Source organism: Betta splendens, chromosome 4, assembly GCF_900634795.4.
Source record: "Betta splendens chromosome 4, fBetSpl5.4, whole genome shotgun sequence".
Classification (NCBI taxonomy): Eukaryota; Metazoa; Chordata; class Actinopteri; order Anabantiformes; family Osphronemidae; genus Betta; species Betta splendens.
The window spans coordinates 25,987,251-26,013,721 of record NC_040884.2 but is presented as its reverse complement, the minus strand read 5'-3'; the positions used below and the strand labels follow the sequence as shown (position 1 = coordinate 26,013,721).

Sequence of the window (26,471 nt, the reverse complement as noted above, 5' to 3'; positions counted from 1 at the left end):
TAAGCTACACAGACTGTCTGATAATTGGATTTCAACAGACAGTTCAAACAGCAGCATAAAATAATTAGCAGGGAAACTCGGAATCAATCTCAGACATGGCGGCCTCTCTCTCTGGGCGAGCGACAAGGAAAATGCATGCTATCAGTGTCGTACAAGTCGACGCCTCGCGTGCACCTACTGTATGAGCGACGGGTGGAGGAATGGAGGAAGTGATGAACGGCCGGGGTGTGTGTGTGTGTGTGTGTGTGTGTGTGTGTGTGTGTGTGGCGTCAAAAAGCCCTTCAAGTGTGAACCAGCTGTAACGGAGCCCCCCCCCCCCCCTCATCCCTGGAGGTAGGAACAAAGAAGCTTGACTGCATCACTGAGGCCTTTGATCAGCTCTGCTCTATCGCCCAACGTATCGGTAATTCACAGCCCTCGGATCCTGGACGCGTCCTCCTCCACGCGCGATAACTCCCAACGTCATGTGATACATCACAGGCCTTGATCAGGGGTCCAGTTAAATACTTGTTTTTATGCGTCGTCCAAGCAGACTTATCGTTATGAGTTCCAGTTATGAAAGTGATTAGCACCTGTAGCCAAACACTTGACCAGGGAAGATTAGAGCCTGCCATAAAGTGCTTATTCCACTCAGCTGAATCCATCTCCAGAATAAAAGTCAAGAAAGAAAGTGAAGGTACTTCAGTTTGAATGTAAAGTAATAAAGTGATTTAGTCTTTACTGCTGCTTTATTGGAGGCAAATTAACCTGCTTTACAGCAGAGAACAGTGTTAGCAGCCTGTAAATTTGATCACATTCATTATATTTTGCCCTCTGCTCGCAGTGGAGCAGCGCCTCTAAAGTCTTAGCGGGCGCTGATGAAATGAGAACGTTCTCCACGTCACGCGTGAGGCGAATCGTTCAGCGATGATAGATGACGGCGGCACCCAGCTGTTGACGCTCTTATTCATAGCAAATAAAAGGGAAGCAGCGCTGTCACGGGCGCGTTTACAATGCAGCTTTACGCCCTGGCGTCCGAACGGAACGCGTGGCGGTCCCGACTGTTGCTGCGCGGCCTCGGCGCCGCAGCGCAGAGCTGTTGGGCCGCCGTACATCAGGCCCCGGTGTCATGTGTAATGGCTAAGTGTTCTGAACTGACTAGCTCGTGGCAGCATGAATCTTCCTGAAGGCTGGTGATTATTAACGGCGGCGGCGGCGCGGAGCAGCCACCTTCCATCACGCTGCAGGTAAACCCGGGCCCCGCAACAAAGACCACGGCGGGGAAACGCTCTTTAATTTCTCCTTGCCAGGAATTAATCAGCCCCCTTTTCCTAATTTCTCACGTGGCCCATGTTAATGCCTTTGCTGCGCGATGCCAGAAGCGGGAGATGAGCGGCACGTGCGCGCGCGTACGCTCGCGCTGATGACAAACACGGACGCGGAGCCTCATTTGAATATCAGAGCCGACGTAACCTCCTTCCAGCCTGTACTGTAATTACTCAGCGCCGACACTCAGGCAGCGCACGCAGGCTCCACGGAGCACACGAGGAGGTGCTTTTAAAGACAAGGGGCCAGGTGTCGCTTCAAGGAGCAGGAGAAGAAAGGATTAAAAGCCGGGGAGGAATATGAAAAGAGACAGCGGCGACAGGCAACATCGTCAGCGCCAGGCCACGCTGGCTCACTAACACTGTCTGTTCCTGCTCTAATCGGCAGCTGATCAACACAACCTGCGCACAGCAACGTACTGCGTGGTGGATGGACAGTGCTGTGATGACCCGTAGGACGAGCGTCCTACTAGTTCAGAGCAGGCATGCAAACACAAACCTGTGTGTTTTGTAGTGAAGTGAAGCCTGTTTTCACCATTATAACACATCACATCTGAGACACATCCCCCAAGAACATCACAGACGATTTTCCTTGTGTTTGACATGAAGCACATCACATTTCTTGACTGGATCTTGACTGAAAACATGCCCTTATTCTTCTGCTTCACATGAGCTTCTATTATTATTATTTTTTTTTATATTATTTACATTTATAATTTAGGTTATCCATATTTTTTTCTTCTTTCTCTCTCTCTCTTTTTCACACACACACACCTTTACACTATAATGAAAATGAGCTGCATTATAAATCAATATGCTTTTCTTACAGTAATATCACCTGCACTTTATGAGCGTAATTAAATTTGATTTATTGTTCGTTTGTGCACCACATCAATACTTTCCTCCATTCCCTCCCGCCTCCACTCAGACCCTTCCTTCCTCTTTGTGACGCTCGCTAAGACCCTGCAGGTGTCAGCTCTCAGTTCCGACTCAACACTTAATGACTAAATTGGAGCAATTAATTACCCTGATCGGTGATGTTAACCTCCACCTCTGCCACCTGGACTCCTGGCGGTGGAAACAGAGCGGCTGATTCATGCCGTGGCCTTGTACCCTGCTCGATATTTATCCTCAGGGATGCAGTGCTCCTCAAAGACGTAATGAGAAATACCATGAATCACCAAAATGGAAATAGAGTATGGTGTTTATGAAGAGGGAGCCTTCAGATGTGGGTCTGCCATTGAGACAGAGGTAAAGCAATGAAACATAATTTAATGATTGCTCGAAACTGGATCAACCTTGAATTTTATAGGCTCCAATAACTCTCCCTTTCCTCTCCTTTCCTTAAGGAGGAGAGGAAGGAGGAGGGAAGAGGAATGGAAGGTAAGTCATGGGCAGGAATGGGGGGCATGGGAAGGTGACGGGAAGGAGGTAAGAAGAAGTGAAGAAAGGAAAATACACGCATCTAAGAAAAGGAGTATAAGATCGTCCCTCCCGATAGCCTCTCCTACGTCCTCTCTCTCTCATTCCTCTCCTCTCCTCTTCCTCCCCCTCTCCTCTTCCTCCCCTCTCCTCTTCCTCCCCTCTCCTCTGACCTCTCTCCTGGCTCATTTCCCTTCATCTCTCATGCACCTGCAGCACCTTGTCAGGCTGCTTTGGCTAATTACACATCTCATCTCATCCACATACAGCGCACAGGCTTTCAGTTGTCCTTTTGCATTACCGCTGTGGTGTGACTTTACAGGCACGAGACTGACTGGTCTCACCACATCCGCTGAGGCAAATAACACACATGCTCTGTAATTACCTCTCAGTAAAAACAACCAGCCTGTTCTTATTTATCAGGGGTTAAATACTGGCATAATATTTGCGGATCTGTGTTTATCAGTGCAGGTTGCCTACTCTTACTCCCTGAGCTCATAACTGCTAACCTACTGATGCCCATCAAGCTCTGATTGATGTTGCCCTGTCAGTGCAGCCAACTGTTCGAACAATTGCTGTCTCTCCGCTCCACATTCTCTCCGATGCCGTGGAGGGACTTGGTCGATTTTAAAGGCTGCTTTACACATGTTCCGTTAATCTTAAAAAAATAGAACATATTTAGTGCAATCTGATGACAGAACACGTGAAAAGGAAAACACTAACACACTCGAATATCAACACTGACCAACATACAGTCGACTTCATTGGACTTTTTCACCTCATTATTGAATGCATCACAAAGGACGTTGGCTGGGGTCAGGTACGGCCTAAAGGGGCAGTGGATGCGCAGCAAAAAGACACAGGACACATTTTCTGGCCTGTGATGCGAAAGAAAGAAAGCTGTTGAAGCTCCGCACCTTCTGTGGACTCTTCACACACAATACGTTGAGGAGAAACTGCCGGAATCTGATCACAACGTTACAGCAGAGCGGTTGGCAGTGATACAGACAGAGCATCTTGGCACAACGTCACAGTGTTGCAGTTTTGAGATATACAGTAGGTGTGGAGGGAAAGGCTCAACAAGGCTGTGTAGTAGATAAAAGCATACATTTGCTATACAGTATATGCTTATTTGCTTTCGATAAGATAAGACGTCTTTCTGCTCCCTGCTGTAAATTATCAAAGGCTCAACAGCAGCCCCTTTAAACTCAGTTTCTATCAGATGACGTCTTTTGAGTTGATAGCTCACATTCAAGCTGATGAGTCATCTTTCCTGAGATGTAAACTATGCTTGTAGAGTAACAACAATCAAGCAACCAATTTCCTCCACTACTACTTGGTCATATACAGTATCTACCTACTGTATGTATAATAACTGGCGTCCAGTTGGGCTCAAACTCTCTAAAAGTTTAACAAAGGTATAAAGAACCTCTTCATGTCCCCATTCAACCTTGCAGCTGCAGTTGCTCTGTCTTCATGTTTATTTCTGCCAGACTGTGGCATCACAAGACTGATGGATGACAACAGACTTTATGTGGAAAGACGCATTAATAAAAACACATAGAATGCAACCTGTCAGCAATCGCACTGTCAAAAAAATATATAAGAAAATAATAAATAACTCAGATCCGATGAAAAGGTTTTATCTGTTACCTCCATAAGATGTCTGAGTCAACCGAAAGTAAAAGGATCAGATTGGAGCCACTTCAGCATGCAACACACAAACACAAGCAAAAGCTTTTAGGATTTTCCTGTTTTGTCTTCAATCTCTAATGCAAACCCGACCATCCTCCTTGTTTATCTGTTACATCCTGTTAGTAAATAGAACATGACTGTGGGAATTAGCGCTGCAGAAACATGCAGAATCTATCATGAGCTGTCGTGGGCGACTACACGTGCTCCGATCGCCCCTCAGTGATTCCATTACCAGGCCCTCACATTTCTCTGGCCACAGCTGCTACACCCAAGACTTTTTGAGACTTTATTAGTGTATTGTAATTTATGGCACGAAGCTGCAGACAGGAGACCGCTAGCTTGTAGCTCTAATGCTAAATGAACTGCAGCTCTGTCAAAAGGACAAAAAAGTTCTGTAAGCACATAATATAAAGCCCATAAAGTGAATCTGCACTGCTGCCTCTCTGTCCTTTGGGTGTTATTTCACTTGATTTCTCTCCAAATCCCCAAATGCAACTCGCCAGGCAACATCTTTTATCTGTCAAATTATATCTTTATAATATTAAAAAGACATTTTTCTAACTGGAACATATGTTTCTCCTCATCCATTCTGACAGCTACAAGTCTGTGGAAAAATACCTTCCACCTGCCTGATGAGAGAATAAAGGTACTGAAGCACTGCAGCTGTGCCATGAGTAAGTGATACACGGACGTCAGAGAAGGTGGGAGGAAAGTTACCGGGTGTAAACAAGCTAATAGTCGCTCCAGCATCATGTGTTTGGCACTCGACTTTCCTGGCACCATTTCCCTGCATTCTTTCACTTTGTTGCATATGTTGCAATATCTGAGATGTTTGTAGGAATTAAAGGCCCTTGTTAGCAGCAGCTCGTTAATGTGATGTTACAGACTCGGGCAGAATTACTCCCTCGTGGTGTGAAAGAGACTCGAGCAGCGAGAGAGGACGCCACGAGACAAAAGCGCAGAATTCCCACGTTAAGGCTGTGAACTCCTCACACGCTCATTATTTATGGAGGCATTGTATAATTAATGACAACTATGAAAGCCCAGGCTGCTCTGGCATAATGAGCTAGAATGGAGCGAGCCGCATCCGCGGCTGCATCCAGACCGAGAGAGACTTGAATGTTACCTGAGGAAAACCCCTCCAGAGAAGCCGCGCAGTGATCAAAGCCGCCAAAGGACGCTGAAGCCGGGGACTAACTGGCCTTTGTCATCTCACCACCAACAGCTGGCAAAACACATTAGCACTTGGAGGCTGAGTGGAGGGACGGGTGGGCGCTTTGTTAAGCAGATGATCTGCGAGAAGGTTTGATAGAAACTAACAGAACAGGGAGCAAAATATAGAGCTGAAGATTAATGGTTTGGTTGAACCCCCCACGTTGTGGTTAATACATTTTATTTCCTTTCAAGTCTGGCAGAGGAGCTGTTCTGTTTCCCCTTTGAAAGTCAACTCTCAACTCTTGTAAAGGTCAAAAAATCAACCATGACTGTTCAAACTCGTCATCACTGTCGGGATAATGCCCTCTGGTACACACTGTAACTGTAAAGTCGTTTCCAATCTTCTGGATGCTTCAATTCGTGTCACTTTAAAAGGGAATTTGGTTAAATTTCACAGAACATATGTTTTATTGGCAGCAGAAGCTCCTGATTCTTGCTAATTAGCCCAAGTAAAATGTTACATCCAAAACATGAGCCCTGGCAGCTAGAACATTTTTTTTATCTGTGAAATATTTTAAGGAAGCCTGGAGACCAGATTATCCAAACAGTACCCGTTTGGCAGCTCAGTCTGAGTCTGTAGAGGTGCTAGTGATAAAGTGTTATTTGTATTGATGAGTTTAGCAATGACTCTGGTTAGCGGTAATCTGAAGCATGGGAGATACTGTATGTGCTTAATAGACTAACACATTCAGAAGCGCCGGTTCTGAGTGGTGAACCGCATCAACAGAGCTCACTTTCCCCGGCGGAGCCGCCCTCGCTGACCTTCTAAAAGGTAGCGCTCTGCCACGGAAAAGCAAACACCTCATTTATCTGGCGGCCGATGCAAAGAGCAGATGCCACAGGGGGCCCGGGAGCTGGCAGTCAGATCAGCCGCGGTGACAAGATGAGCTCCTGGCTTTGGGAAAAGGTGAAGGCTGCCTGGACGTACATGACTGCTGGATGGCGCCGGGTGGTCCGTTTACACAGAGCCCGGCCCACACATAAAAGCAGCCGGGTCAGGGGAACGGAGTGAATTAGAGAAAGATCCGCAGAAATAACAGCCTTTACTGCGGCCGCTTCATAAAGGCGCTCGCACTCAAACCACAATCTTGAGAATTCATTTACAAGGCAAATTCCAGTCTGCGTTTATTAAAGCACGGTTGATCCTGAGCAGCTTCCGCAGCAGCAGCACAGTGGTCGGATTAAAAACCGCCGACAATTAGGGCTGTTTGTGGTAATAAATAAGAAATGACAAACGCTGTGATTGCCGCGGTGATGGGCTGCTGAAGGCGCTGTCCTGTCTGAGATCCTGATTAAGAACAAACAACATAATCAAGCAGCGTGATTGCAGGATTGTGCTCTTAAACACGCCCGCAGCCTGTTTACGGAGCTGCGACCTTGATGGGTTGCATTAGGAGACGCGCCGAAGGAAGTGGATGGAGGGTGATTTCCTCATGCCGACGCCTAATGCTTCCGGAGCTCCCGCTGCATGTTACATACAGTACACATGTACAGCAGGCGGACGGCGGCAGCGATGCACTGCCGCTCCCCACAGGCCGATCCAAATTGCTCCCATGCTACCTCAGCACTGAGAATAGAGTGTGTGCGAACTATAGGTTCCACAGGCGTGAAGTGAAGGTGGGAGGTCTGAAGAAATGTTTTCCTAATAAATCACAAGAGAGCTCTTAAAATCAGTGTGCAGTGCGGCGGGGAGTATTTCTTTCCCCATTCCCTACGAGAGCACCTGAAGCACACACACAGCTCGACTGCTAATGGCTCGGTGGTAAATCACATCACGCACCGTGGCGCTGACTTGCTATTTGGGCCGTTCTCGGGGGCTTGTTCCGCGCCGGGCACACGTAGGCTGTACAGTGGAGTTCAAACGCTCACGCACACGCTCCCTCCCGCTGAGGTGAGCGGGGAAGCGGCTCCGCCGCCTCAGACAGCTTTGACCCCTCTGGAAGCGGCTAATGGCTGCTCTAACATGCCTCGTCCTCCGCTGCCAAGCCTGGCAGCCTGAGTGGAGAAGAGAGGCGATGGGATCCTCGGCTTTGGGCCGTCTCCCCCTGATCGCCTCTCTGTCAAAACAATGAAGGTCGCGCTGAGACGAGGCCCAATTAAGGCTCAGCGCACGTTGCGCGTTTGGCGGCTGGTGAGTGTTGCACGTGCAGCTGAAGCATATGCATGACAAAAATCTGCAAGAGAGTGGGTGGTTGAAAACTGTGACAGAACATGTCCCGGCGTACATTAAAGCAAAGAGAGGACATCAGCAGAGAGAAGCGTTTTACGACAATTACGCCGCTCTCAGTTCTCTACCACTCTGCACTAAGCCGACGGGACGCTAATGTAACAGCTGGACTGAGCAAGTAAACACAGATAAGAGGAGTCAGAGTAAAACAGTAATTGTTTATTAATGGACACACACGCACGCACGCACGCACACACACACACACACACACACACACACACACACACACACACACACACACACACACACACACACACACACACACACACACACTGCAGAGGCAGGGACCAATGCACGGTGAGAGACAGTAGTCAGTGATCAACAGCTCAGCCACTAGTCCAGTGCAGGGAACGATCCATCACAGGAAGGAGTCCCAAATCAATCTGAGCACAGAGACACTTGGGAATTGCAGCGCTCTTGGACAAACCTCTCTATCACACACACACACACACGCACACAGAAACATAAAGCCAGGCCACAGTCACTGGAGGTGCCCTAGCAACAGTTCTGGGAACAGTTGCCAAATCTATCAAAGAGGTCCAGGAGCAAACTGGAGGGCTCTAGCGCTGCTCACCAAGGGTAATTATCAGCACAGACAATAAGGCAGACACTTTAATTACAGCTGAGGGAAAAAGTCCAGAGAAAGTGGACCAGGAGAGGACGTAGAGACATATGTCATGGTGGTTTATTGTTGGACGAGGAGCCCGACAAGGATGCAGGAAGCCGCATTAGGATGAACACAGAGAAACAACAACACGCACACGCACACACACACACACACACACACACACACACACACACACACACACACACACACACACACACACACACACACACACACTGTTGATTAATATCATTCTTGCCTGACTAAAGACTGAGTGACTGCAGCGACGTCTCTTCATTTTCTGCATTTTCCACACTGTATTTTCTTCTCTATTAATTCCGCAGTGTGACAGTTAATTACACAAACAGAACGGGTAAGCATCCCAAGAGTTCATTTTGAATTTGCTACAGCAGAACCCAAAACGCTTTTCTCTAACCACAGACGGGGATCTGTTTACAGAGCTTCCGCTAAAAAGCCACAGAATGGTAATTGTTTAACAGGGGTGTACATTAAAATCTGCAACCACAAAGGGCGACCCCCCCCTTTAACCCCCCCAAAGCTCAGCAAAGCGCCCACTGTCACGCTGCGTGACTGCCTTGGTGCTCAACTGATTTGGAAAGCAAACATTTAGGTTTTCATTCCTGTGTTTGGCTTTCCCGAACGAAACGCAGTAAAAGCAATTTGAATGGAAATTACATGCTAAAAATGTCATTTTCTTCTGAACAGTGCAAGAAACATCAGCAGACATCAGTAAACGCCATTTTCTCAAAATTTGTTGGTCCCTTAACAAACTAAGCTCCATTGGGCACGATGCTCAAGGAAGTTTCAGGCTCTCCTCTCTCTCTCAGCCTCACCCCCACGTCATCATCCACCATAATGCATTTGAGCTGTGAAGGCAGCGCTCTTCAGACCGCCATGTGAGAACCAGCCGGTACAGCACTGCCAACCTCGTTACAGGCTGCGGAGCGACCGGCGACTCCGCTGGCGACGTCTGACCCACTGTGAGATTCACAAATTCCACATTAAAATCGATTTAATATCGAAAGCGGAACCGATGCGGAGGACAAGGAGTCAAATATCACCAACGAATCAAAATCTGGGACTGACTGAAATTATTTAACTGGCGTTTATTGGAGAAAGACGGACGAGTACATAGATTAGGTTAGATAAGATTGTCTTAGATTTGATTTGGACAGAGAGCCGGATCAGCAGTCATAAAAAAGAAAGGTCAGCAAATATTGACTCTTTGTGTATATTTGATTTATTTTCTAATAAAATTCTTTGAAACTCATAAAATGCTTATAATTGATCTTCAATATTCCAGTGTAACATTTAGACTAACAATGTTTTGGATTACAAATGCTGTACATTAGACAGAGCAAACCAAACTCTTGAAGTTTATTAGGTGTCAACTAAATTCTCTTTTTGGACCCAGTTGACTAAATCCAGCAGGTCATGGCTGCACATCAGCCACTGCTGCTCACTCCCTCATCAGTATGAATTTCTGCTGGCAGCTATTTAAAACCCACCATCTTTGTGTGTTTTGGCTGTGATGATGTGAACATCAGACTTGATTATTCCAACAACTACTGGATGGCGTGCGAACTTCTGTTCACATGATGTGGTTCTGTGATCCCGTGACTTTTCCCTCCAGCACCACCAGGAGTTGCCACTGTTGGGCAGACTGCCATCAAAGTTTATCTCACCAAGTTCACAGCGCTGTCATCTCCATTCGCATCCCGTCAAACCGATTTCAAAGTCCATCGCGCCATTTCTCTGCTGTTTACAGATTGGAATGCCCATCAGTTCAGGCTTTATTTAGAATCCTTTTAATTAAAATCCTCCTACGTATGTAAACGTCAGATTAGCACCAGCTCTTTATGTTAACGAGCATGAAAACACAAGAACTCCTCTGGCTAATTGGGGCCAGCAGAGCAGTTAGGGGTCATAGGGACGACTCTAGTGGGAACAACTACTAAATAATTTGTCTAGAAATTTTGCACCAATATTTGGGGCATTTGACAAAGTGCTTCTCATTCATCTTATTTTAATTTGTCTGCCATGTTCTTTAATAATGTAGATAGCATGAGCAAATGTTGTTCACTTTCTAAATAAGAATAAAGATTTACAGTATTTATTGAGTTAGCAAGTTAAGATTTATGTCAGGTGTGTTTGTCCATGTCGGTCAGTGTCAAGCAGCTGCTATGTTTTGACCCGTTTGCGTTTGTCTGTGTCTGCAAATCTCGCTCAGGCTCCTATATAAATCTATGAACAAAAGTAAATAAAAAAATATTACAGCCAAAACATTTAAAAGTAGTATTATCCCAACAATAAAAAAGATCTTTAGGAAAAATAAGATTCACAGCTCTGTGCCTGCAGGGAGATGAATTGGAGGATTGGAGAATGCTTTTCTCCTGGCTGATATATAGGACAGGAAGCACAACCAAATTATTTGTTCATAAAAAAAAAATAGACCAACGTCAAACATTCTGAAGCCATAATGTCACAGAAAGTTTGCACTGCGGCCTTATTCACATTGCATTCTATTTTAAGAAGGACATTGAAGGTAAAGGCACATTGTGTTTAATTTGTACCCAATATTAATAGAAGTATGATTCAAATCCTCCAGTGACACATAAGCATCCCCTACACAAATCAACCGACCAACCAACCAATCACATTCAAGAATCCAACGTACATGGATCAGCCTGATCTGAGCACAAGGGACCTGAAAGAAATTAATTACACTACTTCCCTATGCTCTCCCATAAATCCCACTGATTTAGTTCCTGCAAGCCCTTAGTGAAAAGAGCTTTGTCTTGGCTTCATAAATACCCCGTGTGGAATCCAGGCAGTGTGAGGTAGGTGGAGAAAAGTCAGGAATCGCTCTCATTAACAATTGTGTTTTCTCTCCTTCTACCCACTTATGTCTCTCCTTTTTTGTAGCATTAGTTATAACCTCCCTGACTAGAAATACATTATAGAACTGCAGGAATTCCTTTGTACCTCTGCAAATTGAAATCGAACACAAATTGCTCACATACAACCAAATGTGTTTCTCCTTTGGGGACGGCACAGCACATGGGAGCAGAAAACATTGGCCATCTGTATGATGCTCAAGCATTCCTGTTTACCAGCTCAGAGCCTGACAGATACAGCCTGTACAACAACGATGCCAACATTGCATACTTGATTCCTTCAGTGAAGTATCTTCAAGTCATAAATCGTGTGTGTGTGTGTGTGTGTGTGTGTGTGTGTGTGTGTGTGTGTGTGTGAGCCCTGTCTGGATTGTGCTAACCGGCGAAAAAACTATGGGGTTGACAAAAGCGATGCTTCAGGAGCTGTCCAGTGCTGAAATCACATAAAGAGCCCACTGGGAGCTTTTTTTTCCTGGGGATTAAGTCAGACAGGAAAACACTGGCATAATGGTAAAACAAACAGCTATGTGGTGCTGGCTTCTTCTCCAGGGTCTTTTAGGAAATGACAGATAGAGATGCAATTCAACTCAGATCTACTGACAACCGGTTGGACTTTCACAGAGGCGGCAGGCAGTGCACCTGTCTCACTCTGGTGAGACAAAGGAAAGGCCAATAGCAAAGAAGTAACTGCATCAAAATCCATCTTCGCCCCCCCCTTCCCCCAATCACTGAAAGACACTCAACTGTGCCCCTGTCATTAATTCAGCAGACAAAAACTGTTACCAGATGTCATTATTTATTTATACTATTTAATAGGGAAAATGCTTCCTTTGAATAATACATTTCAGGGGAGAGCTGGGTCTGGGGAGGAGGAGGTGGAGGTGGGGGAGTGGAAGGGGGGCAATCTTTGATTAATATTCATGAGCTGCGTCTGTGGTAAACTACCTTTTTTTTAGTCTGTGCCCACTGGGCTTTGTCTGCTCTGCCGCTGGCCGTGATAGCCCAGCTGCGCTGCTCATTTGCCTGGCTCTAAATGCTGCGGCTAGTTCAATATGGCGTATGCCAAACAATTATATTATTAGTCAAGGCAAGCTATTAGCAGCCCACTTAGGCATAAATGCTTGGTGGTGTCTGGTAGAGGAGAAGAAGAGCAGCGGGCCGTCAATCAGGCAGGCCAACGTGTTCTGGTGAGCGACGGCGGAGCCTTCATAAAGCTGATGAAACAACCTTGTGACTGAGGGAACAGGGGAGCCAAGTGGAACAAAGCCTAAAGTATGATTTATGGGCATTAGTGCAAACAAAGGTGCTCTGAGGCTCTGCTGATGGACACAACCTGGAGCACATACACTCAGGATTATATGTACAAATAGATTTGAATGTGTGTTTAGGCTACTGTGAGTGTTTTCACTGCTTAACTGGATCCTGGTTATCTGTAAGCCTGTAAATGAGCCCTCCTCGGCAGGAATCCAGCATCCCTCCCACCCATTTTACCATCGCATCCATGCTGCGAGTCCACAGCTTTGAACTTTTAGGAAAAACACTAATAACTTTATTTCTCTACTGCAAATTTACAAAGATCAAAGACAGTTATTAGCGTCGACAACTGAGTCGTAGCACCGCGCTCTCCCGGTCACAGATGGAGGTGTTCGACGTGACACAGCCAAGGGCCCAGAGATCCTCCTCACCGATACTGTGCCGTCGCTTGGCTTCTTCCTTTTGTTTTATCCCATGCCAGAAAGGCTTTGTTTGCTTTGAGCATAACAGAAGGGTTCACTGTAGGAATATTAATGTCTTACATTTGCAAAAATATCTGTCAAAATTCATAGTTTCGCGTTCACTCGCTTGGACACTGCTCAAGTGCAAAATTGAATTCTCGCCCATTCAAGTCTTCCGCTACAAGTGTCTCCTCTAAGCTGAGAGCAGCCAGCCAGAAAAGACACATTATTGAAATATGTGACAATGCAGCTTCTTGCTATAAAAGTTTCCCAGTCTGTTAACTCGCTCCTTCACGCTCACTCTTGTTTGTGTTCTTTCTCTCTTCTCTCTACGTCTGAGGTGTGATGACAACACTTCTGACCTGTGTTTGGCCTTGACCACAGCTGGAGCGTAGCCGCCAAGGAGCAGTTAACCTCTTTCTAAAAGAATATTGTTCATCCATTGTAATGCCTCATCACACAGGAAATGTGGAAAAGGAAGCAGTCAACTGGCAATGCCACAAAAGGAAGGCCTCTTGTGAGAACAATGCCGTTAACAGCCTGTGATGCTGTGTAAGAGCGGCGGAGAGTGGCGACAGGCGGGAGAAGGAGGCAAACAGACAAACACAGCGATCTTCTACAATATACATGAGGGTGCAGGGAGAAGCAGAAGGCAGCAGAAGGACTTAAAGAGCCATTCAATGTGGAGCCAGATCCCATTAGCGCGACAGGAGCAGATGATGTCCATAGTTCAGCCGTGCCGTTCAGGAACTGGCAGCGGACGTGTAATGGACCACATGCAAACCTAGACATGGCTGCTCAACCGGCACGAAGGCAGCATTTTATCTACACGCAGCCAGGGGGTCTGACACGGAGCGGTACCGGCCTGGCCTGGCATGCTCAGGGTGCAGAACCAGGACAAACACAGAGAGGGAGAGAGCACGGGATCCCTGCGAGACAGGAGTGAGGGCTGATGGATGACCGAATGCGTACGGCCATGTGTCTGCTAATGCCAGGCACAAAGTGAGGGGGTAAGAAAGAGGGGTGAGAGATAACTGTTTAGCAAAGTGCTGGTTAAAATCTGTTTAGCTCCCCAGGGGATCATGAGCAACTCTGCTCCCACTCTCTATCTGACATCTCCCATCCTCAATAACATCCCTCATTGGCAGAGAGCCCACTAAAACCCATGTAGCCGCGCTCAGCTGCGCTCGGCCCTCCTTCTCTTTGATCAGTCTGTAGCCTAGAGGTGCTGCAGCATGACGGCAAAGTTTCCTCCAGAAATAACCCAGAGACCCATTTGGTGGAGTGTAAGTGCCATCCAAGATAATGTCCCGGGTCTCCCCTCTTTAGTTCCCTGACAGCGCTGACAGCTGTGAGTGCTCTGCCTATCGACTTCCAACCAATCCAACAGCTCCCTCTGTCCCCTGCCTGCCTCACCTGAAGGCGCACAAAGGAGGCAAATGAGCTTTTTCACTGCAAAATCTGGAGCGATGGTCAAACTGATTAAAATGCTGAGCCGTTTTCTCAGACACGAGAAGGAACCGGAACACGATGAAATGATGCTTTGCTACATACATTTCTATATCGGGCTTGTTCCGACTATCACGACACCATGCAATCCAGGAAAAAAAGACCAAAATACATCAGCACAATAACATGTTAAATATTTGAAACAACCCGACGTGTGTGAAAAATGATTTCTTACTGATTCAAAAAAATTTTCATCACAGCAAATCCACCAATTTGACTGAAAATCAGCAGTTTAACATGATTTGATGACTCGGTGATGAGGCTTTTATGATGATAATCTACCCCTGAATTACAGTCCACCTGTATATCTACAAGCACAAAGCTTTGTTTGGGAACTGTTCATCCCCATTTCCAAGTCACCACTGCCTATATTAAATCCAGTCCCTTTCTTCTTGTGCACAACGAAGTCAAACAACAGCAAATCGGAGGAAGATCAAGGGTTGTAATTCCAAAAAAAAAAAGAGTTAAAACAACTCGCCTTCACGTTCGGGGAGAAGTGAGGTCCGGTCCACAGGAATGTAGAGCGATACGGCAGCGTCACGGGAGCGTGGCGTGCGGGATGCGGCGCAGGTGCTACGGTGCCACGGACGGGGCGACGATCCAACGCATCCAGCGGCGCGTGAAGCCCCGCACGAGTGGGAGAAAACGCGGCGGCTGCGCGCGTCGCGCGGGGACGGACGGACGAAGGCGCCGACGGGAGCGAGCCTCGCCCGGAGCGGCGGCCGCGCGTCTTTCGGGGGCACCGGACGAAGCAGCAGCTGCGACGAGTGGACGAGCGCCCGCCACAGTGGTGCTCACCTCTCCAGCAGCTGAGCGCTACTGAACAAAAGAGCGCTCCGCAGGCTCTCTATTCAAATAGCGGGAGAGGGATCGAGGGGGGACGCTGGGAGGGGGGAGGAGGGGGAGGGGGGAGGGAGGGAGGAGGGGTGGGTCTGGACCTCCCGATGTTGACGTAAACCCCCGAAGTTCGCGCAACCAACCTTCAAATAGCAGAACTTAATTCGGACCCGCCTAATGCAGGCAGACAGAATTAATGGCAGATGCCCCGCTGATGTGTTATTATTTGTTCACCGTGATAAACGACCCGATGTGGGACACAACACCCCCACAGCAACATTATTAGTCCTGATCCCATGGTGTAATTTATGAGACAGGCAGGAAGGTTTGGTTAGAAAGGTCCCTGCTACACTGTGAGCCCCGTAATCCCACTCTATGTGTAATGAATGCATTTAACTATGTAACATTATTTGACAGAAACCAGCAAGCGGAGGTTGTCAAAGTCAATTAGGCTAATGCACAAATTAACTACTATACAGTTCCCAGCCCGCAGCTGAAAATGTTTAATTACGATTTTTCACCTGATTACACATCACAAAAACCTACAGCAAGACGCACTCGCCTTCAAGGTGTTGTGCTGTGATGTTGACTGTTGATTCTGATGCAGTAATGCCTACAGACTTTGCCCAAGTGGCTGTGGTATGAATTCGTAGGCAGCGTGAGGGACCCGCTGCATATAAAGGGTATACAAAGAATAATGATCCCCCCGGAGACACCACGCAGGCTGATTAGCGCTTTGTTCAGCTGAGTTGTAGGATTTAAGCACAAGTCTTCGTGCTTTCATTATTTATTTTTTTGTTACGCTAACAGTTTTCTCTATAGGTAGCGTGTTGCTCTGCCATTTGCTACCACTGTACTTTTTATAACTTGAGTGGGACTGTTGTAGCGAAGGTCAGGGAAGAGTTGTGCATCACTGAATCCTCCCAGGACCCGGGGAGCTAGCCATGGTGCTGAAGTGCTTGAGATCCACAACTTATATTAACACTGAAAATGAGCAGAAACAACCATCTTCAAGCCTCTAATTGCAGCAGCAAAGTGAAATTGTTAGTTTGCAGCTTGTATATTTCAACTGTAAAGGCAAACTTTGGTAAATCAAGACCTGTATGAGCACAGGATAAGCACAGACCTTTAACTCTATCATCATTTGTATATAAAAATAATAATGACTGGAGTGAAATGGAGGTAATAATGTGAATGATGTGCTGACAAAGTATAGATCCAAGATGGCGGATTGAGTCTGTGGGGGTCCATTTGGACCGAATCAGAGCCGGGATGAGCCATGAATAAATGAAAATCAGTCCTTTTAATCAAGCAGACAACGTAAATACAACAGAATGCAAACAAGAAACACTCCTAACGAAAACGGTAAACCAAATGAACAGGAGGCACAAAACGACTAATAACTTGACCAAAACAAACTAACACATGGAGCTAATGCAAAGCTAGCACATGGAGCTAAGACCTGGCATGAACAACACTAGCTAGAGGCACGGCCACATGAAGACAATGAAGTCAGTGACCCAGCACAAGCTGATGGGCTGAGTGAGTTTATATACTGTAGGGAGGCAGAGGGAAAGCACAGGTGTGGCGAACTGGACTGATAGCCAAGAGTCTACTGAGGGAGAGAGAGGGAGTGGGCATGGTCCAAAGCAGAGGCTGAGGTGGTGGTGAGGGAGAAGGTGTGGTCCAGGGTAAAGGAAGCAGAGGCAGAGCGAGCCCGGGACCCTGACACCCTCAGGCCACCTGAGTGGCTGTGCAACAAGCAAAGGCCACAGCACTAAAGATTTAGCTCTGGCCCAGGGAACCATTAAAAGGGCAAAGAAATACGAGACCTAGACGATATTTATGAGCATAACTATTAACTACTCAAGTGCTAGTCTGCGGATTTATCTGAAAATGAGCAGGATCTCAAAGCATGTTGTAAAAATAAAGGAACATAAAACAGACTTTAACACGGGTGTAATGTATTCTGCTCTTCTGGTCACAGTCAGCACTTGCAGTGCTTCTTTTGTATGGTCTCCAGTCTATTCAGAGCTTTGTTATAGCAGTAAAGAGACCATTAGTCAAGCCTGTTACAGTTAAAAGCGTTTTAAAGTTATTCAGTGACTGTGACCGTGAGGCCACTTTGGGGCAATGGTGATTTTAGGGCCAGAGAATGGAGCTTGTGGAAAAGAAAGCTGTCACTTCAGCGAGTGAAAAAGCAGCGTTTGTCCACTGTGACGCATACAAGCAAAGCTCCAGTAGGTCGGACTGTACTGGAGAGACCAGTAAAACAGAGAAGCGGGACCGCCTCTTAACGAAACCATGATGAATAACTGAAAGAAACAAACAACAAAGCACAGCATCGCTCATCAAAGCGAGTGAACCAGCTTTTACAGCGTGCTCACACAGGGAGTTAATGCTCTTAACCAACCACACAGTGATGTAAAGGACAGTACAACCTCGGCGCACGCGGCGCAGTGCTGCACAATGTTATTGGGAACATGATGAAAACAACTTTCAGTTTTGACTCCATTCACTGGTGATACTGGGTAATTGCTGTGCTGAAGCCGTCATCACATTCAAAGCTCTTTGGAGAGTTACACTCAGACTAATGCCGGCCGCCTGCTTGAGACCGTCCTCGGGTTTAAAGAATAGCTCAGGCCAGACAGACTCTCGCCACCAGCTCTATGCAAATTGTTTAGATCTCATCCAAGACTCATCCAAAGGGCAACACCTTTTGATGATGATTAGGGTGGCGATGACGGCAAAGACGACTGATCGCTGCTTATTCACTCTCCGCTTCCTAATTACTCTTTATGTCTGGGCTTTTTCTACTTCTCCACTTCCCAGAGTGACCAGAAGGCAATCACACTACAAACAAGTGAGTCAACAAAGGAGCAGCATTTATCGATCTCTGGGCTTTATGGCTCAACGTTAATGTGTTTATCTTGTATAGTCACTATATTATACTTAAATTAAATACATATTTGATGCGTGACTGAAGCTGCTGCAGGGAAGCGGCCTAATCCTTTATTACATTTTATTAATACCATAATTAGGCAGAGCATGAGCGAATTAATTTCTTGTGAAGCGGCTTTTTAAAACGCTGTCCAGCCACCCCTGAAACCCAGCACAGCAATTAGGCCGAGCGACGCAATGTTTGTCCCTGAGAGGGTATTAGAATTTGATATTTGGATGAAGTCTACGCCGGTCTCTTCATGTGAGACTGTGCTTTTGTTTGTTTTATAACAATGAAGCATTTCCAATAAGGTACTGAAAATATCTACACATACTGTGTGTGGAGGAGCCTCTGGAATGCACAAGAGCAAAGCCATGCAATTCATGCAAGAATGCGCATAATGAAGTCCATCTGAACGGAAGATTCAGAAATAATAGGAGGATAATTTAAACCTATGGTTTGTACAACAAAGACCTACAAAAGTTTGATTTTCTCAGGAAAAGTCACTGACCATCTCTTACAGTTTAAGCTTTGACCAGTACAGTTTGAACCAAAGCTGCTCTCAAACCTTCACATGCCTGAAAAAAAGCTGGCTGTGACTCAGCAATGATTTGACTTTTAGACCATGAATCCTTGAGCCAGACCCCGAAGAGGTCCGGCTGTGTGCCCCTCACTTCACTCCCAAGTGAATGAAATTTCCTCTCCATGAATTTATTGTGAAGTTCGTCCTTCCAACCATTCACATTAAATCTATTGCTAGTGTTTGTAGCTTTCTTACTGCGCTGTCATAGAGAACTACTGAGCTGTACCTAAATGGCTGGACACATCACAGCAGAGAACGCAGTGCAGCAGGGGGAGGGAGCTCTTGGGGAGCAGAATGAATTTACTCTCATCCCACCACTTGCTTTATGCATTATGGCACTAGAACAAACCCTCTTCAGCTGCAGCTGTGAACGTATTCACAACTTTTCTGGGTAATCCATCTTATAACTGTTAAGGCTGGACCAGTGTTAGATTAAGTTCAAATTTGTTCAACAGACTGCAAATCATTGGGTGCAGCCGAGCCAACCACTGTGTTCAAACCTACAGTACCAGCCAGATAAAACCTTGTGCTTTCATCATCATGCAGACATTATTAAACAAGAGCACTGCCTTGAAGAGGTTACTTTAGTGTTTTAAAGGAACTGCCGTCATTAGAAAGGCTTAAACTGATGTGCACTGTAAACAACCAAACAATGGTGGAGAAGGTTGAAATGTTTTACTGAATATGAATGCATGTTTGTGCACCGTTCTGATTTTATAGAGCATTTCACAAAGAGTACAAAGAGTACTTTTTTCTAGTAGTTTGTGTCACATACTAAAATAATTTAATACTAAACATATGCTGTGTCAGCTGCATCAGCACCACCTCACCTGGTGAATTCCATGTGGTCAGCAGGCAGGTCAACAGGGAAAGGAGAGTATGACAAGCAAAAAAAGTAAATTTCTATTCCCGTTTACACAAAAGGTTTAATTCAACTAACAATGAAACTATGAATGCAGGGAAGGAGGGGAGGCAGAAATGAATGTGTGATGCTGGTGGGGTTTGGGGAGGTTGCACCAGGAGGGCTGTGAAGCACCATTAAAACAGAGGAGTCAGCAGAGCAGAGGAGTGAGGGGGTAATGAAGCCACGCAGGTGGGGGCAGGTGATCTATAATGAATGAAACTAAGAGAGGAGGAGACGAGGGGAGGGAGATGGGCTTTGGTGGCTCTATAACCAATCAGAGCATGTGTACATGACCCGCTGGTGCAGCAGGACGCACAGGAGGTTTGGCTCGATGTCTAATGAGGTTTAAAGGCTGGTGCAAGTAACATAGGAAGTATGGATCTGTTAAATGCTTTCAGAATAGTGAATACTGACACGAGGCAGATATTCACTTTATATGTCGGGCTATGAATTTCCCATCTTCCACTGGGGCAAACCAAGTTAAATGACTGCCGTATAAATCAGTCACATGCTCTACATTCAAACTGACTTTAAAGGATCAGTCAAATCACAAGCCACCACTTAAATATGCACTAGTAGGAGCTTCAGGTTTTGAATCTCTAGTCAGAAAGCTGCCTGCTCCCATCTGTATTCATGGCTCCCAAACAGCCAGCTGTGTCCGTATGGAAGGCACTGTTTCAGAACCACCTCTGGACTGTAGCTCTACCAGCAGCTGTTCTCCAAAACCGATGAGTTCTCTCCATTCTGTCGTGTTGGATGACAGATAGAAAGCGTAATAGAAGGAAATCACACCCTGTGCATAAATAACTGCAGCGTATTCAGCTGGAATTCCCTGGAAACAACTCACCGCGTTTCACTGGTGAGGAGAGCAGAACATTGTAAGATTGTAGAAACTTTCTTCATAGTAGGATGTGCTGCATAATTAAAAATAGATCAGCACTAGAATGACAATTAAAAAAAAAAAAAAAATTCTGCAAAGGGTAGTTCTGATCTACTTTCCCTGACAAATGTCCAGACTGGCACATGCACCTCTACTCATTACTGCAGACACAAAGGCCTGCTTTTATTCCAAACAGAGCAAAATGCTGAGCTCCTGCAGTCACGTCGGTGCCGGCACGGCCAACCCACTCCTCTCCTGGGTAAGTCATGTTCTCAGTCACGGAGCCTCTATCGCCTCCACTATCAGTTTATCTTTTAAAAGGTGCCTTGTCATGTGGGATCAGGACCTCGTACCCCGCAGCGCCTTGAGAACACAGGCACTGGCTGTTACAATAAACCCTAAAGACGACAGATCAGAGGAAAAGCCAGCTGCAAATGTGTCTGTCACGGTCCACAGGGCCGCGGGCTGGATTTTAGCCAAACTTTGGGGCTATGAAAGCTTCGTGATAAGACAGCAGCGAGATCGGCCCCGGTTTCCACTCTCACACACTGAATTTAAAACAAGTGTGGAGTCACATTATCATAAGCACAGCCTGTGAAGTCTTAAACCTCACATCGTGACGAGTCTTCAGATGACTTGTTTTGTGTGTTGGTGCTATATAAATAAAATTAATCAAACTGAATTAATTTCATCAATCCCTACTATTCTCCTGGTTCCACAAAATCAATGTTGTTTGTGTTTATTATGACAAGCATAGATTGGAAGGAGCCCTTTGTAGGAAACAGAATGACAATTATTATCTTCAGCAGCTCATAATAACGTCTATAGAGGATTGGAGTGTAATTTAAGGAAGGCTTGAAGGCTGGATATTAATACTCAGATCTGGATGCAGCTCCTCAACAATTCAAGGCGGATGTTATGTTTGCTCTACTTATTAGTGTCTGATCACACATTAAACAGTGAAGATAAATACCAACACCAATGCGCAATAAGCATGCGCTATAGGGGGAATTTCTGCATTCACAACATAAATAGAATATAGATACTGTATTTTTAGGTTATGCTATAACTGAATGCCTGTTGAAAATTCTTTATTCTGAGAGACACTGTGTTTGTGAACCCGCTTCTGCAGAAACATTAATGAAATGCCTCAAAAGGTTTGACACCTACACTTTATATCAACTAAAACATCTTCTCCCACTCTATTACTACCGTATACTACTGCTCAGAAAAACTGCAGTAGGATTTTAAGTTTGGACTCCAACTGCAAAGTGCAGCACTTACCTGAGTCACCACTTCAATTATTTATTAGCCTCCTTATTTATTTAAAGGTCTCCTTGCGCTAAGCAAATTAGTCTCTTGGTCACATCTTAGCTGATGAACGTTTCAGTTTATGACAATATTTGCATTGAGAAAGTGTTGAGCTGTCAGACGTCATGTCACGTCATCTGTTACCTCTGAGTACAGCCCTAGAGCGGAGACAGCTAAATGAGAGCCTGTACCTTCTGAGATCCTTCATTCCTGGCACCCCTGCGACGAGTGAGTGTTTTGGAGTCTGCTCGTTTGATTTCACGGGTCTCTGACTGTGTCTGTGCGTTTGAAGTGAATAGGTACAGTTTTACAAAAGTCCTGTTAAGCTTCTCAGAAACACCAGACATGTAAGAAATAACCGCTTCGAGCCTCTTTATTCTGTTTCATTGTCCTTTGAATGGAACTGGAACTTTACTGGTTTCATCGTATCCAGTTTCAACTCCTCTCAGTTGTAAATGTGATGGTTTGTGTCCAACCAATGCAAATGTTGAAATCAAACGTTTGTGCCATGGTGGTAGATTTAAACAGAAGCAATGGAAATACTGTGAATCTACATTTTAAATGCAATATTCATATTTTCCTGTTTACTTGACAACACAGCTTCCAAGTGCTGAACTTCACAGGAGCTCACTGTCAAAGTCTGATAATCACTGGAGTCAGAGAAAATGTACTTTTTAAATGAATTACTTACGAAGACAAACACGTGTGGGTGGATCACTGCTCACTGTAATGAATTATCTCTTTAATGGCTAAGTGGGGTTTAGAAAACCAGAAAAAAAATGTAAAAATTCTAATGTTAGGTACATCAACATCAAAACTCTTAATATCAAAACAGAGCTTCAAGGAGCTGTGAGGGGCAAAAAAGAAAAAAGCATCTTTTAGAGCCACCTTCACTTTCTCTAGTCAGTCAACAGCACTCCTGGATGTAGCCCTGTTATAAATCAACATAATGAGCCATTCATCAGCATTAATTAGCATATGGGTTACAGGCACAGACTAAGATACATAATGGCACATGACATATATTGTCCATTATCGACTCACGAAGAGCAGCGGCAATCACCACCTCATCTCTCCCCCGGCCGCTCTTCGCCAGCTCATCATTATTGGCAATCAAGGTTCCGTGTGACTCCAACAAATCACAGGCACTGGTGCAGAGAGCCCGACAGGCGATGCATGCCTCCGCTTGCACTGCGGAGGACTTGTGGGCAAGCGCGGCGGCAGGAAAGCGATGACAAAAACAATCTGATGGACGGCGTTGCCCGACGCATTGAAGCAGCTCTCCACAACCTCACTCTCCTACTGTACGAGAGAAAACCTATGATGGAGACCGTCCTCTGTTTACCATCCGTCCCCGTCCCTCCTCATCATCTCCACCGCCCTGTAAAGGGTTCAGTCAATCTAGGGGCCGTTCTGAGTTGCCAGTCAACAGGGATGCGGTTCTGCCGGTGACGCAGCCGCTGGATGGCCGACGCACAACCAGCGCAGGCCCAGCAGCGATTTGTCTACTGAAGCGCCTCTCTGTTTGCCACTCTGCATAATCGAGCCTCCAAACACCGTGCGCGGCTCAGGCCCCCCGGCTTTATCTGAAAAGACAGCATGTGTAGACAGACCAGCGCCGACAACCATTTGTGCAATCAGGGGCCAAAAAAGAGTGGATACGTTTCAGCCCAACCGCTCGGTGTCCAGCTGTGGGGCCCTCACTCACTGGGGAATTGGGAAGCAGTTGGCTCATTCATCTATTCACTTCAGACTCTGTAATTACTTCTTGCATATCATTTCGCTAATGCCTCCTTTTCCCACCTCCCTTGCATCACACTTTACTTTTGTGTGACCTCCAGCGTTTCCTGCTCCTACGTTGAGCATCTCACACTTACAGCTCTGCGGGACACAATTTTACACACAGACAAACTGTTATGACTTTGTCATTACATAGACTTATTGGTTTTTGGTGAAAGTCACAGAACTACCGTGCAAAAAGTGCAACTCGGGACTCAGGACTTACAGTAAGAGAACATAATCTTGCACTATTATTTTTTATAAGCGAGACAGAGCTTCCTAAGCATATTTCAGCATGGCAGAGCCTGGGGCCATGTACATTTTATTCTTTTTCATGTTGATCACAAAAAAGCTGCCGTGCTGCCGTTTTACTACCTCTGTCACAGCACTTTCGAGACATGATGTTAATGTCATGAAACTGTGTGAATGTCGGGAGTTGAATGTTATAAGATCTGCTTAAATGTGCCGTCTGTAACATTAAAACACAAAGTACTCCCATCTCATACTAAAGGGTTCGACTCAAGCAGGAACAAAGGAAAGACTGGGTTTCATGAACACAACAGTTTCAGGGCAGATTTGCAACCTTCCCCTTCCGTTTCAGTCACTTACGTCTGTCTGTTCATGATGTTTCTAATAAAGGTGACTATGCTCACTTGCACCAGTATTGCATGTCATTGTTATTCAACCCCAGTTTCGCTCTGCGGTCTCATCTTTTTTTTAACCGGCAAAATATTCAATCCTGCAAGTCACTGTGACTGCCATCAATGCAAAAATGCCCTGGTTAACTTTTGTCTTAAAAATTACCCCAAAAATAACTAATTAGGCTGCGAGCAAATTTCACTGCCACTTTGTTCTTTATGATTACTGGGCCACTATCGCCAATGCCACATATGCACAGATGCCCAAACACAAATGGAACCTGCTGGAGGAGTCTAACAGGGTCTTTATTTAAATAATGGACCGAGCTGAGCAGCAGTCGTGTCCATATGGTTGCCTCCAGCTCTTCCTCCTCTAATTATGTCATTGGAGAATAAATATCAGGACTTAGACGTTCTCAGGGGGAGAGATTCCCAGTTAGAGCCATGTATACGAAGGAAGATATTTATGCCACTGTGGACACATGTGGAGACAATTTATAGAAGCCACTAACTTTTTAAGACAGTTGGTCCCTAACCATTGTCATGAATCCAGGTCAAAGGGGACTGAAATGCATCTTTGACACAGCATATTACATAAAACAGAAGTCAACAAAAATCTTCAAAACTGACATTTTCTAAGAGATGTTGTTCCCTCTTCAGCTGGCTTTTGTCAACCTGTCACTTCCCTTTGCACATAACCTTTGAAGCCTCCTGAGCTGGAGTCAGACCTGTGGTATATGTGATGATCTGTGTTGAGAATTAAATTTCTGCAGCTGACACTAGCGGATGCAAAGGTGTTTTCGAGGGATATTTGATACTGTGTATAATGACTCAGTGCGTGGTGTAATAAATGTCACGTTGATAGCATTTTCATATTCTCCCTGGGTGACTGAATGTCACAAGCATTTTGAAAAGTAAAGTTTCTTTTCAAAGATTATGTGCAATTTAATTTAAGTAGTGTACTAATTAGAAAGCTAGATGCTGCTGTTTATGTAAGCAACTACATGAATTTCTCTGAAAATACATAGCTGTAAATTAGCAAATCAATTAGATGTATACGTCTAGAAAAAAATGCAATAAATGTACTATTATAAGACACATTCCATATACATGCATTTAAATAGTATTATTAAAATGACTGTGGATGTATTTGCCCAAGGTAAACTTTTATTGATTCTTGTGGGAAAGCAGAGGCAAGTCAGCTCTGCATAATGATCCTAAGATACATAGTGAATTGAAATAACAATGTACAGAAACATACTGAAATGTAGACATTTATTAGATTGTAGAATGTCTATTGTCTCATATTATATGTATATATATATATATATATATATATATATATATATATATATATATATATATATATATATATATATATATATATATATATATATATATATATATATATATATATATATATATATATATATAATATCGTATTTCAATAGCACCAATTCAAGGCAGCAGAGGAGAGAAGACAAGAAGTGAGTGAGACACAAGTGGCAGAAGGGAATCCATAATTTGGGTCCAGTGAGACCAGCAGTGTTTAGCAGCAGTCCTGTCCCAAAAACACCCAACTGTTGTGAGTGCATTAGTGTCTCCCTAACTTGTTCAACTCCAGACAACCTCTACTGTGTGTCAAATCAACACAACCTTAATCTCGCATGCAGAGGCCTCACTTCACACTGTGTTTCATCTCGTTTCAGCATTGTGCAATCACCAGGATAGCAGCCTGGCAAGAGGTGTTCGGCAGACGGAATCAAAATGAAGGAACTATGATGTGTTTACATCTCAGTTTAGGTGGTGTGTCTTACATTGTGGTTCAAAGCAGAATTTAAACACAAACCTGAAACAGCTTTCATCAAGCAAGCTTCATTATTCTGTTAAGACATATCACAACATTATGATGTATGTTTGTTGTCAAAAGACAACAACAGATGTTTACAATGAAGATTAATCTTGGTACGGTAAGAATTAGAACTACTT

General features: G+C 45.1%; 1 protein-coding gene across 4 annotated transcripts in view; it reads right to left on the bottom strand.

The window, feature by feature from the left end:
* ncanb (neurocan b) overlaps positions 1-26,471 on the bottom strand; it is a 120,991-nt gene that overhangs the window by 83,743 nt on the left and 10,777 nt on the right. For 2 of the 4 annotated variants that reach the window (XM_029148162.3, XM_029148163.3), the window contains exon 1: positions 15,088-15,479. The exons of 1 other annotated variant lie outside the window; for it this stretch is intronic. The gene's annotated coding sequence lies outside the window, so the exon portion shown is untranslated. Of the gene's footprint in view, positions 1-15,087; positions 15,480-26,471 lie in introns of those variants that run through there. One more of the 4 variants, XM_029148161.3, reaches the window with a different exon arrangement.